Source organism: Temnothorax americanus, unplaced genomic scaffold (genome assembly GCF_048541705.1).
Source record: "Temnothorax americanus isolate GAGA-0224 unplaced genomic scaffold, ASM4854170v1 Scaffold4, whole genome shotgun sequence".
Classification (NCBI taxonomy): domain Eukaryota; kingdom Metazoa; phylum Arthropoda; class Insecta; order Hymenoptera; family Formicidae; genus Temnothorax; species Temnothorax americanus.
In genome coordinates this window covers 3225685-3238749 of record NW_027509547.1, presented here as the reverse complement: position 1 = coordinate 3238749, position 13065 = coordinate 3225685, and the positions used below count along the sequence as shown (strand labels likewise).

Below are 13065 nucleotides of genomic sequence, written 5' to 3'. Positions count from 1 at the left end.
TTAATACGACGGCAGCTCGCAAGTATAAAAGAGCATGAACAACCGCGCCCAAGCGGGGCTGAGAGGATAGAGTCTCACGCCGATCTGGAATGTACGCAACTGCGAATGGTCTAGGCCAGTTTACGAGACCTTGGTGCCGTTATGGCGAAGTTCTTACGTGCATAAGTGCATATTCCGTGCCGTACGATGCTGCTCGCATGTACATAGCGCGATATACTCGTTTACATAATCCGCTCTTACCTCGTGGATATTGTATAATATAGGAAAATATGGTCTCATATAATTTATTTCTAGACGGTTTTAAGTTTTACTTCATCGAATGCCTGTAATTCACGTTATTCTTGCTTCGCGTTGAACTACGAGCTATAGGAAAAAAAGAGATTTGCATCTCTATAGTTGATCTATCATTTACAGTTATCATCTGATCAGCTATATTGTGTTTAAAATTGCAGATATAATAGTTCATAATGCCAGTTGCGCTAATAAACAATTTTGAGATTTTTTAAAATAAATTTCTTTTTAGGAATATCTTTTCTTGAGTTTAAAGAGAAGTATTTGATTTAAAAGCGATAAATTACAAATTTTAGAGAGAGTTCTATTTAATATCTATATTTAAAAAAAATTGTAAATTAATTTTGGTTATCAAGTTTTTTAAATAATACATTTAAATATATTATTTAAATGTAACAAATGACGATAAATAACTATGATAAGTAATAAATACTATTTAATCAAATTTAAATTAAATAAATTTAAATATAATAAATAATGATCGCGGTTTTCTCTTTTGTTTCCGTATAGTGCGGATCAGCGTGGAAACACAAGTTTTGTTTAATAAATTTAAGTCGACGTATATATACTCTGTTACGTTACGAGTTACGACCCCAATGCCATTGGCGTTATGCTCGTACAGGTATCTCACTTAGAAGCGTATACCAGTTCCCTGCGTGCCTAGACTTGGACAATGCTAATCTCATTGGCAGATAATGCGTGCACCGGTCTCACGTACCGACCGCAATTTTAGTTTCAAGTACGCGCACGAATGTGCTCACCATATGTTTATACGGTGCAACCACGTGTTTCTCGCGATTCTTTTCGTCGCTTTCGGGTACACCTTAATCGACTTTATTCGCGTCGCAGAAGAATACTTTCGGGCGAACAGAAAAAGCGAGATGACGCTACGTTGATACTTGCGCAATTCGCCGTACTCCAATGTTACTCTAAAGTGGCACAAGTCGCAAGGAATTCATGAAATTGCCGGAAATGCATTGAACGTCGTCGCCGGTATTTTCGATCATTGTTATTCATATATACAGTTATAGCCAATTCTCTGATTTCCTTTCCTCGGATAACGTCGGGTAACGTCTTTGACGGTTCCGTAAATACGTGCGATCTTTTCTATTTCATTGTCACTATTTGACGTCACTTATAGGTATACTCATTCTGAGAGTTCTCGTACCATTTCTAATTTAACGTCGTTCAAATCTGTTATTTGTTCGATCTACATTCAGATTTAGAAAGATATTCGGGAATTAATAATAAAATATACGCGTAAGAAAATTATACAAAGTTGTTATAAATTATGAAAAGTTAAATTTTAAAGAGTTGATGTTGTTAAAAAACGTGGTTTTAAAATATATTACAGTTTTTATATTTTTTGCAAATTTGTTACATATATGTTTATTTAAATTTTGTGACACGTTTCGTGGTTTAAGAATCAGACTTATAAAAATGTATTACCTCGATTAATGGAAAAAATGCACTGTAAAATTTAGTTTACAATAAAACATTCACAGTATTGTCTAGTTAAGAAATATAATAATTTAACTAGATAAAAACAGAGATAAGAATTAAAGATAAGAAAAACTTTTCATCGTTATTTCGCGATGTAGACTTTTCTGGCACTTCCTTCTTCGAAGCCTTGGAATTAATAAGGCGTGTATATTTCTGAACTATGAATTTTCTATGCGTGTATTATCACGCGATAACAATGCGATCGTAATGAGTGCCGATAATTATTTATCTCTCGACACACAGAGTCGAGAAAACGTGGGAAAGTCGAGATGAGTAACCGGTATTACGCCGTTAAGAATTATGCAAAGCAGAACACGACAAGGTGCGCGCGGATGTAAAAATTATTCGAACGGCCGATGAAATCCTTTACACATCAGAAATTCCTTACAGAATTTGAAAGATCGCGTATCTCGCTGAAGGAAAATGCAAAAAGATAAAGAAAACTGCGAGGCTTAAACAATTTATAATTTGCGTCAGATTTTATGATAGAAAATTTGGTTTATAATTATAAAAATAAATTAAAATTAATTATGTAGGTATATATGTTCTCTGATTTTTAAATGTTTTTTTTTATTGCACGGCACATAAAGTTAGTAACCAGAATTTTATCCTGATTTCTGATGAAAAGATGGATCGTCTAACTCCTAACTTAACAAGCTGGGCTTAACGAGCAAGCCAAGCGGAGAAACAAATCACGATCTCCGTGATGCGGTAAAATTGATTTCATGAACTCAATCGCGAGTAACAAGCAAGAAACTGGCCTGAATTGCCGGTATCGGTCTTCAAGGTAATCTGTAACCGAGAAGTAAATAAAGCGGAAATACGTAATGCAGATAGCGTATTACATAAAGTGCCTTACGTTAAATAAATCGGCGAAACGAGGCGCGGATAATCGCGAACGCACACTGCGTTACGCTAAACGTCTGCCGACAAAGTGTTCGCGCGCTTAACTGCAGTCGTTGAAGTAAGACACGTAAAAGGAGCAATTTTGCGTGCCATTTTTATATCGTTCCATTTAAAATGCAAATGAAGGGAAGCATGATATCCCTTGCCGAACATTGCGACGGATCCGCGAGTCTCTCGGTTTTGTGTTTATTCGCGTTGCGTTTCTTGATTTCGCGTGCGAGCGGTATCAGGGGCGGTCTGTATATGCCGTGTAATTACAAGACACATGACGTTAAACGTGGATTAAAAAGCATACTCTTTTTTTTTTAATCGAAAGAAGATTGTTCGTAATTAGAAATCTCACCGTCCGCAAATGGCGTAGAAACGGCGATTGCTAAAAGCTATACAGTATTTTCTGTCACTTCTTACATTGAGTGTGTTTTTTTTTCATTGTAATTCGGTGAATTGCGCTTTCCAATCGCGAAACTTTTCGCGTGCCGCTGTTTAGTCCGCGATTAAGACGGTTTCCTCGCAGTATTAACGTAGTCATTAACGGAGATTGTGTTGCTTGTCGCCCGGTACTCACGACCCTGCGTACTCTCTGAATCACGTCGATTGAGCAAGAGCCAACCTTCTTTTTTCCACACACGTACCGCGATATGTGTGTCGTGTGACTCGATGCGGCGAACCACGCAGAAAAGGTAAAAAAAAATTAAAATAAAAATTTCATTTAACGAGAGACACAACGATGGCGCAACATCGGGATCATTGAAATTTGCATAGAGCAGTTTGCAAGAGCACGTTCTTTATTGCGATCTTCTTCGTGAATTTTAATGCAGTACTTCTCATAAATTCTTTCGTTTGACGTTAGTTTTAACGGGTCGCAATACACAGTACTGTCTCTGGCATAAATGTCGGGGCACGTACGTTTTCCTACATTAATTTAATCTTTAGCAATGCAGCAAGTAACTTTGTCAGTGTAGCACAGTAGCGCGTGATATTTATTCCACAAATATATGTTTTTCAAGAATTCTTCCCTGAAGTATGTGTCGCGCAAAAGGAATTTATAAATAATTTTTTCGCTTTAACGTTCGTAGAAATATGTGTATACATTAATGTTATACTCGGTATAGTGAACATTGATCGGCTTTTTAAAGAGTTAATGTTCTAAACAGTTTTCTTCGTGTAGAATATTCTTGTATAAATTCAAGGTAACAGACAATAATTGGCTGAGACAAAGTGTCAAATCATTATTTGCCAATAACAAAGATTGGTGTGAAGTAGATTAAAATATAGATTAAGATGAGATATTGGATTAAATTATAAAAATATAAAAGAGACAGATATATAGTTAAATAACACTTCTATATCTGAATAATAAACAAATAAATTTTTTATACATATATATATAGAAATGCAATCTGATTAGCTCAAATGGGTAATTCTGACTATTAAGTAAACTATACTATAAATAGGCGGCTACCTTATAGAGGTCAAGATCAATATAAGTCACAGAATTGTATGATATGTCTACTGGTCAAATTACCATTAATTATGGCGAGAAAGATTAACTTCAATGTCAGTCAATGCAAAGTGCGACGAATAGCCAAAATTTATTTGTAACGACGAAGAATTAATTCCCGTTGATATTAGAGATATTTGCTTTTGAATTTAACGAAATAATTAATTAATTACGTAATATTTAATATTTAAGTTTATTTGAATTAATAACAAAATCATGATACCATTTATTATTAGAATGAGTAAAGCATTCCCGGGGGAATAAAATTTTTTGCGCGACATTGACCGAGTTTACGCTTTCTTTCTTTTAAAACGCGGCTAATTCTTTTGTATGTAAAATGACGTCGTGAGATCGCAAAATTCTACTAGGAGACAATTAATTTTATCTCTGAAAGGCAGGAAGGTGCTCGATGAATGCGATGGCACAAAATGCATTATTATGCACACAGATTATACTATCTTAATATATCACTATCGTTACTGAGATCGACAATTAATTATTCGTACATTTAATTACGTAAATCGATGGAAATAAGCGACGCATGTTATCGAGATTTTCTTCAGTTTGTCGCGATTCTGCAAGAAACCGCGAGACATTCCACAGCGCTCATTGCATTGTCAATTGCGATGTAATGTCCGATCTTAAAAAAGTATTTTATTAACAGAAGGCTTTTATCATTTATTTTATTTAAAAAAAAATGGAAGAAACGTAGAAAAATGGCATTTCTGTAATGCATTAAATTTCATGAAAATGTTATTAAAAGAGATAATGTTCTTTTGTACTGAGAGAAGGTTCTGCAGTAGTCCCTATTCAATAAATATGCCTGTAAAAATTTACGCCTCAGAGAATTCAGTAATGACTTTCGGGCGCGTCATCTCGATATGAAACACCGGAAGTGGCGGTGATGATTACCGCGAGGTAAATTCGTTCCCGGATGGTAGAAACTGTCGCGATTTTGTGAGTCATTGAAAACGTCGTATTATAATAATTGCCCGGTGCGTGATGATGCTGCAGGTAAATGAGGGATTATTTCCTAGAGATAAATGACGTAGTGAAAGATTGTTACTAATCGACATCTCGTCATCTTCAGATATACTCCAATAATGCATGAATAGAGGAAATAAATATATCTTTTAGGGAAAAATACATTTTATAAATCATTATTAATCAACACTTTCTTTGGACATTGTATTTTAATTACGTTCATCCCAATGTTAATATGCTTTTTTTAAATTATAACAAGGTTTTTCCTGATTTTGTCAATTAAATTGTAAAATGGTTGAATTTTTAAAGATTATTTTCAATAGAAATAATAAATTATCATAAAAAAGATTTCTTGGATATAAAATAAAAAATTTATTAAAATATGTAACTATAGCAAATATAAATAATAATTAAATTACTGGCTGCAATGAATGTCAAAGTGTCGCCATCGACGAAGAAACCTGTAAGGTGTAAGATAGGAAAAGGCTGATAGCAGCACTATACTGATAGCTCTTTACACTCTACCGTATGATGGTAAGGAATAACCATCAAACGATAGTAACAGAAGTTACGAGATATATATTATACAAATTATGCAATTATTTTTTATTAAACTGAGATAGGAAGAAAACATTTTTTCGAAATGTTGCTAAAATTACAGAATTAAAATTTGTTTTACTAAATCGCTTTGGCTTAAAAATAAAAGATATTTATTGTATAAAAGGTAACAGCACGTAAAAGGGTAACATTGTAACTAGACGAGAATTCTACTTTATCTCTGAACAGAAGATTATTTTCATTTCTCAGTTTTTCGCATCTCCTGGTAAGTTCAGTTCCTGCTCGATGTAGAAGTCCTGATTTCTTATTTTATTCGCATTGAAATAAACTCTGTCGCATGCGATTCAATAGCAGCTATAATTATTAACGTTTAATATGCGACATACGCCATCAAAATATACCGTTGCCGCAATCGTTCAGTTAAATCGTTAGCGATCTGAAGGAATTTTGCTGTTACGCAAATTTCAGCGGATCGCGTTTGGCACGAATCGACTTACTCAATCGAACTATTTCAATCGAAATACGTGCGTACGGTATATGAAAGGCATGAAAGAACGGAATTTTAGTCAGTTTAACGCGTACTTAAATTTGCTTTTGCGTTGTATAACTATTATAGACAAAAAATGCACATACATATATGTGTTGTGCATATTGAATATCTTTGTAAAAGTTATAAGAATATACTAAAAATTATTTCTAGATTTCTTGGAATTATCAAAATTCACTGAAATCACGATAGTATTTCAATCTGCAATTTTTTAATAAAATAACTCGAGATTGCTTTTTTGGCTTGCTCGATACGCGTTATGCACGCATAAATATCACAAATTTGACAGACGTGTCAGTTATATTACGTAACGGAATGTTAAGAATCTATTAATTGATATAGTGAACGTCTCTGTTCGAGCGTAACGTCACCTGAACTGCTTTTCCAGAAGAGATTTATGAGTTGTTTATAAATTTTGCACACACGATAAGACGAGCTAAAAAATAGCGTTAGAAACAAATTGCTGACGCATTTAGGTAAAAATTAAATCTTAAAACGATATACTCGGTTTATTATTTTTCTTTGAGTATTACCTTTCCTTTTTGTTTCTCTCATCCTTGTTTCATAATTTAATATTCCCTATATTATTTAATGTTGCCTTAACATTTGTCAGTTATTATTTTTATAGTTAATATAAAAATTATTTTAAAAAATTTCAGTTTTGTTGTAATATTATGTTTGAAAACAACTACAGATTATTGTTTTTGTGGATCTCATTTTATTTATCACAGTCAATAATACAATAAAATTAATTAATTATATATTAATTAAATTAAAATGACTACTTAAGTTATTCAAATTTTAAGATCATTATACAAATCAATCTTAAGCACACAAAATTATTTGACTTAAATTAGAAGTCCTTGATTTTTTAGTAAGAAATATTCAACTTAAAGAAATTAAGTTTCAATTTTAATTCAATTATATATATTTTTTTATACACATTTTAACGAGATAGCATTGATTTGTTTATCATTAGTGATTAAGTATGATTTAAAGGAAATCGGAGAGATGTGGAAACATCGTATTATGCAACATGGGAGCAAGATATTTACAATTGATACGCATTATTACAGTTGTTTTCTTGAACCGCGTTTATTGCAGTTAATCGGTATCATAGTAACACCCGCTTAGACCCGTATTTAACGTAGAAAATAGCAGAAAATAAGAGAGCTTAACGCACACGAGAACTGGCCTAATTTTGCCTGTCTGGTTGTAGTTACGACACACTGTCCCTCGTTTACGTGTTTTTTGCTGCAGGTATCGTTCGATTTGATTCCAGATCGGTCGCAGCAATTCTCTAACAATCGGATATTACAAAAGGTTGTGTAAACACGAGCAAGACTGATGGGAAATGCTGGACCTTTGATCGAGCCATTGTTAGCCCTGCCGCGTTTTTTCTTCTCGCGATTGGAATAAAAATATTGCATTTCCAATTTTTTTGTCCTCCACAAGTCATTTCTTCTGAGATTAATTAAGTCTCCAACGCGACTCGCCCTTGTTTAATATTTCTAAAGGTCTTACGTGTTGAATGTGACATATATAACACCAAGTATTAAGAGAGGCATAAAATCTGCAATGTTAATCAAAATAATTCCAAGTGTAATTGCAACGTACGTGAATAATTTGTATCTGCATGATACTTCCTCCTTTCTATCTTCGAGCTGCAGACTGACACTTGTTCGATCAACTTGAATGATCGTGATTAATTCTTCTAATGCCGAGATATTGATCTCTGATCGTAAGCGGCACGTGTCTGTAGAATCGTTTTTCAATAAGTTTCGCGTGATCTTTACCGGAACTCGAGACGTTTTCTCGCCTCATGCTCCGTACGGATAAGCGGAAATTGGATTTGATTGACAGGAATAACGACCTTGTTTCAGAAGCATAGTTTTCTTTGTAAAATTCATAAATAACGATTATACAATTTCAGTGTATTAACTGATATCTAAATTAAAAGCACAATGAAAATAATATTGCTTAAATATTTATGATTAATAACATGAAGTAATTTAGGAATACAATAAAATATAACAATTTCTGCAATTATTACGTTTTTATTGGGAACTTTAAATTTAATTAATTTAAGAATATCTGGATTGTATTCGAGAGAATCTATCTTGTTTCGGTTCTTATTGTTGGTAAATGAATCTCGAGACCTCAAGACGATACTTAGACGATTGAAATGCGATCGACCGTAAACCGGACACGCACTTCTCGCAGCACGTCCTTGATACGCCGGAATCGTCGTAGAGTGATTTATGGGAACGTTCACCCGCTAGCCGAAACCAATAATGAAAAGAAGAAATCTAGAAATACTGTTTGATCTCTTAGGATATGGCTATACTCCGTAATTAATCATAATTTAATGAAATTTAACAACCCCAAATAATGTAATTGCGAATTTGTGATATGTATATAATATTTTTATTGTAAAACTATCTTTGTGTAAAATTATATACTTATAAAGAATTACCGAACTGGAAACTGATTTTTATCGCAGAACCGGTATTATTTCAGCGCGATACACATTGCAATTAAAATAACATTTTGATTTTTTTCGCAATTATTTGGTCTTTTATACACTATATAAAAGTTTAGTTTTGGCAAGCGGACTTTCATAAACAACCTTACATTCCAAGGATGACCACCGTCCTTTACGATCGCTTTACTTTTAGAAATTAGGCGATAACCATGGATAATTTTTATATTTTTATCACCGTCACCGTCACCGGAAATAGGCATTCTTTAGGTTTCCGTTCGAACGAAAACGAAATTAGTTCACGGACGTCCAACACGCGTGACGCGTCCAGTGAATTACCAGTTTGTTGTTCATAAGACGGTGCTATACGTATTAAAAGCAGGTAATTAGCGGTACGAATGTACCTTTCATGAGGTCAAGTCGATATCTTCGATGCAGAAACCCATTAGGCTTGCTCTTCGCACGGATCTTCTGCTCGTATCCTTATATAAGGACAATTTTCATAAATGGCGCGCTTATCTATCGCTTGGAAACCTTTCGAGTCATTGGTTTGAGTTATCGCTTTGAGTCATCCTCGATTACCCGAAGTTTGCATTTCTGCAATTAACATTAATAATTGTGTACGTTATTCATAGCGATAACACGCTGATAGTGAGTGATATGAAGCTTGACATAGTTATACTGCGTAAAAATATCGGAAAAAGGACATAGTTAGATGTTTATCGTTGGTCTTGATAACAAGGATATATATTTTTTGATGAATATAGAGTAGTCTTGTACTCTTAATTTAAAAATCAATGAAAGTATGATTAAATTAGTCATAAATATAATAATGAAAACAATAAAGTTAAAAAAATAACATTTTACTTATACTTATACATCTATCGTTGTAACTTAAATCAATTTTTAACAACGCGTAGATAGGTATTTATATTTTATTTCTCAGAGTTAACTACGATAATTTAACAGAAATTTAAATCACGTTTTGATTATTAAAGCAATGTATGTAAAAAATTTTAACGTACGGGATAAATGATATGGTAAAAACGATGCAAGTGTATAAATTACTTTAGTAATAACAATAACGAATGCAATAACGCAGAAGATAATTCTCATGATAATTACCACCAATTAACCTTTTTTTTTCAACAATATTAAACTGCTGATGACGACAGTTTCTGCTTCCGTGTATTGTATCATAAAACGGAGTTGAGCGTGTTCGATCAATCTACAAGTAAGATCGTGTAGATGATATCTCTGATTTTCTGCATTCGTTCACGTTGCATCAGATGCGTCAGGTTATTCATACATTCGCGACTGTAAAAGGATTAGCGATAAAAAAAATCATTGCCCATTACCCTGAAAACTATTTCAAGCACCGAAGCCATGAATGCTAATCGCAGCTTCCACGGGACAGCTTTGTTTGTCAGCCTCGTCAGATGTTAAACAAATTAATGAGCCGTTCAATGCCGTAGCATCCTCCACAGACGTATAGCATCCTGCATAAACATCAGATTTTGCTTTTCTTTTATCGCTTTTTCCAACTGTATTCCGTTTAATGACTAATGGCCTTGTTATACTTTCATAAGTATCATTACCGTTCCCGTAATTGATTATACAATTTTACGACAATGCTTCGTTCACGGTAATTGGCACGTCCTCGATCGATTTAATCGGGATTTTCCCTTCGGCCCGACTTAATTCGCTTGGTCGACCGTCAGAAAGCAGATCGAAATCGCGAATTCGAAAATGTACCCAAGGTCAGTTTCAAGACAGAGTAAATAACCGTTATCTTTAATAATTCGTTTGCCACATTTCAAAAATAAGTCTTTTTCTTCTTTTCTACAAACATTTTTTAATTATATAACGTAAGACGATCTTTCTGCTGTTCGCCGCAACATTCTAATTACAAATGCTAATAAAACACATTATTGTTTGTATAATGGAGCGTCTCGTTGTCATTTTTTTTCGCATATAATTGCGAAATATTATCATAAACAATATAGCTTAAGACTTAAGAGAACAGCTGTTGATTACAATAAATGTCCGCAAAAATAAGAATATATTGCGAGCTAGATTGTCAGTATACATACGCAATAATCCTCTTATTACGAGCAATTGCGGAATCGCACCCGCTACAATAAAAGAATTATTGCGTATCTAGATCGATATTTTGGATTGCATTAGCCCTATCTTTGCGAACCTTGATAAACGAATGTGGGGAACCGCGGGTGTAAGCGGCAGACACAGATAAATTTTAAGTTCGCGAGCGAATTAATCGGCGCGATGGATTGACGCCGTAAATCTCCCCTCGAAGTACCAGGGATGCCGCAGTCGCGTTTGCAGGCGAGGAGAAAGAGAAGGAAACGCGGCGCGGCAAGAAGCGCGTGCCGACACGCTTGAGAGCGAAATATCTCTCGGGCGAGTGACCTCGTTAATTAAACCGAATTTAGGCGACTGAGGTCACCGTTGTGAGCCAGTCGCAGCAAGGTCCGAACCTTCCCTCAGACCGTAATGCTGCAGGCCGGATACTAGCCGGATATCGGAAGACATTTTGCCGCCGTTCTCTCCTTGCGCGTGATGTCACGGCTAATTGGAGGCACGCTAATTAGCAGGTTAAGGTGAGGAATTCCATTTTTAACGAAGGTCAAGAAATCACGGCGGCTGGTCACGCGACGGGAACCACGTAGATGCTGCATGGCGGGCGCTTTCTCTAACGCGAGGCAACGGATTGCGCGAACTTGCCAGTCTGGAACGATTGCCGCAGCGCGACTATGATAAATGGGTCAGATATAGTTAGCGTTTGTAACGACGGTAATTAAATCCTCAAGTCTATGTTGGCGTTGATTGCCCGGAAAAGTAAATCGTAAGCTGTCTCGCGTATGGTATACGTTGTTTCGTTCGTCGCTCGATCAGCGGAATTATTACAGCACGATCGCGCTCTCGCTAACTTGCTTTAAGATTCGCGTTTTTTGTCGAATGGCTTCAAGAAATAAAGATATCTCTCAAGAGACGCGGATATCAGCTAGAATCCCCCCTTTTCAAAATAATACAAGACTACTCGTGTGTATCGCGATAACGCTGTCGTTATTGTTATCAGGAGTACGTTAATGTACAAAAATGCCTTTTCTCAAGGCAAGACATTCGCAAAGTTACGTAAAAAGATAAGGTTAATTTTTCCTTTCTAATAACACATTCGCGGCCACGTGTGCAGCCTATTATCGCAATTATTGTACGCGCGGATGTCATATGTGCGACGGACATTTTTTTTGTGTCGGACGTTACGAGGCATCTTCAGAGAATAGTATATTACAGTATCTTCGTAAGCGGTCAATTATACGGGAATTAAATACAGTATTACAATAATGATTATGCGATCGATCGACGCTATAAATGTTAACAAGCAATCATACAAGCGCGACTGTCGCATCCCGGCTGTTTCTCGGATCCGGCGAATAATTTAAACTTAATAACCAAATTAATCTTGATCTAAATAAGACTTTTATTTCTTTATAATTTTTTTCTATATAATAGAGATATATTTATATAGTATCTGTGGAAGTTTTCATAATTTTAACAAACGTAATTTAGTGGGGAAATTAATGGCGCATGACTAAAAGAATATCAGGTTCTGATGGAGATAATGATTTTGGAATTTTGACGTTAAAGACGCGCCTTTAATAATCAATTGCTTTAAAGAAAGGGCGTTCGGCAATTCGAGATATTTGCATGCCAAGACAACGTTCTGCAACACCAGTTGATGACGTCATAATGCCGCACTCACGGAACAGAGATCCGGATTCCGATCGAGAGCATGATGCGATAGGCATTGAGACGTTATGTCTGGAACATACATTAAGTATTCGCATGCAATATTTTACCATAGAAGATTGCGCCGGATAATTTGCCGTCTCTATGATCGAGCGGCGAGAGAAAAGTTCTTTGTCGCGAAAAAAAGTAGTGTGACTCAACTGAGATTAATCATAATTTGCATTCTTATTTCCTCCTTCGTTTTTATTTCACAACATATCACTGAGCGATTCCCTTCCTTCTTCTCTATGTTTTTCTTACGCATATGCAAGCACGGGTGTTTGAATTCTTCTTTTCAAAGTTTCCAAATAATTCAATTAGGTACATAAAGACCTGAGTTGCTTCAAAATTGAAAATTCTTGAAAATCTTGAACATCTTGAGAGAAGATCTTTTTTTAAAAGCGAATATGTAAAACATATAAAACATATATTTAAAATAAAATTTTTATCTACATATAAAATGAAGAATTAATTAAAATAATA

At 34.9% G+C, this 13065-nt stretch overlaps 1 long non-coding RNA gene across 1 annotated transcript in view; it reads left to right on the top strand.

Annotated features, from left to right (window-relative positions):
* LOC143902602 (uncharacterized) overlaps positions 1 to 13065 on the top strand; it is a 123748-nt gene that overhangs the window by 3325 nt on the left and 107358 nt on the right. The window lies entirely within an intron of this gene.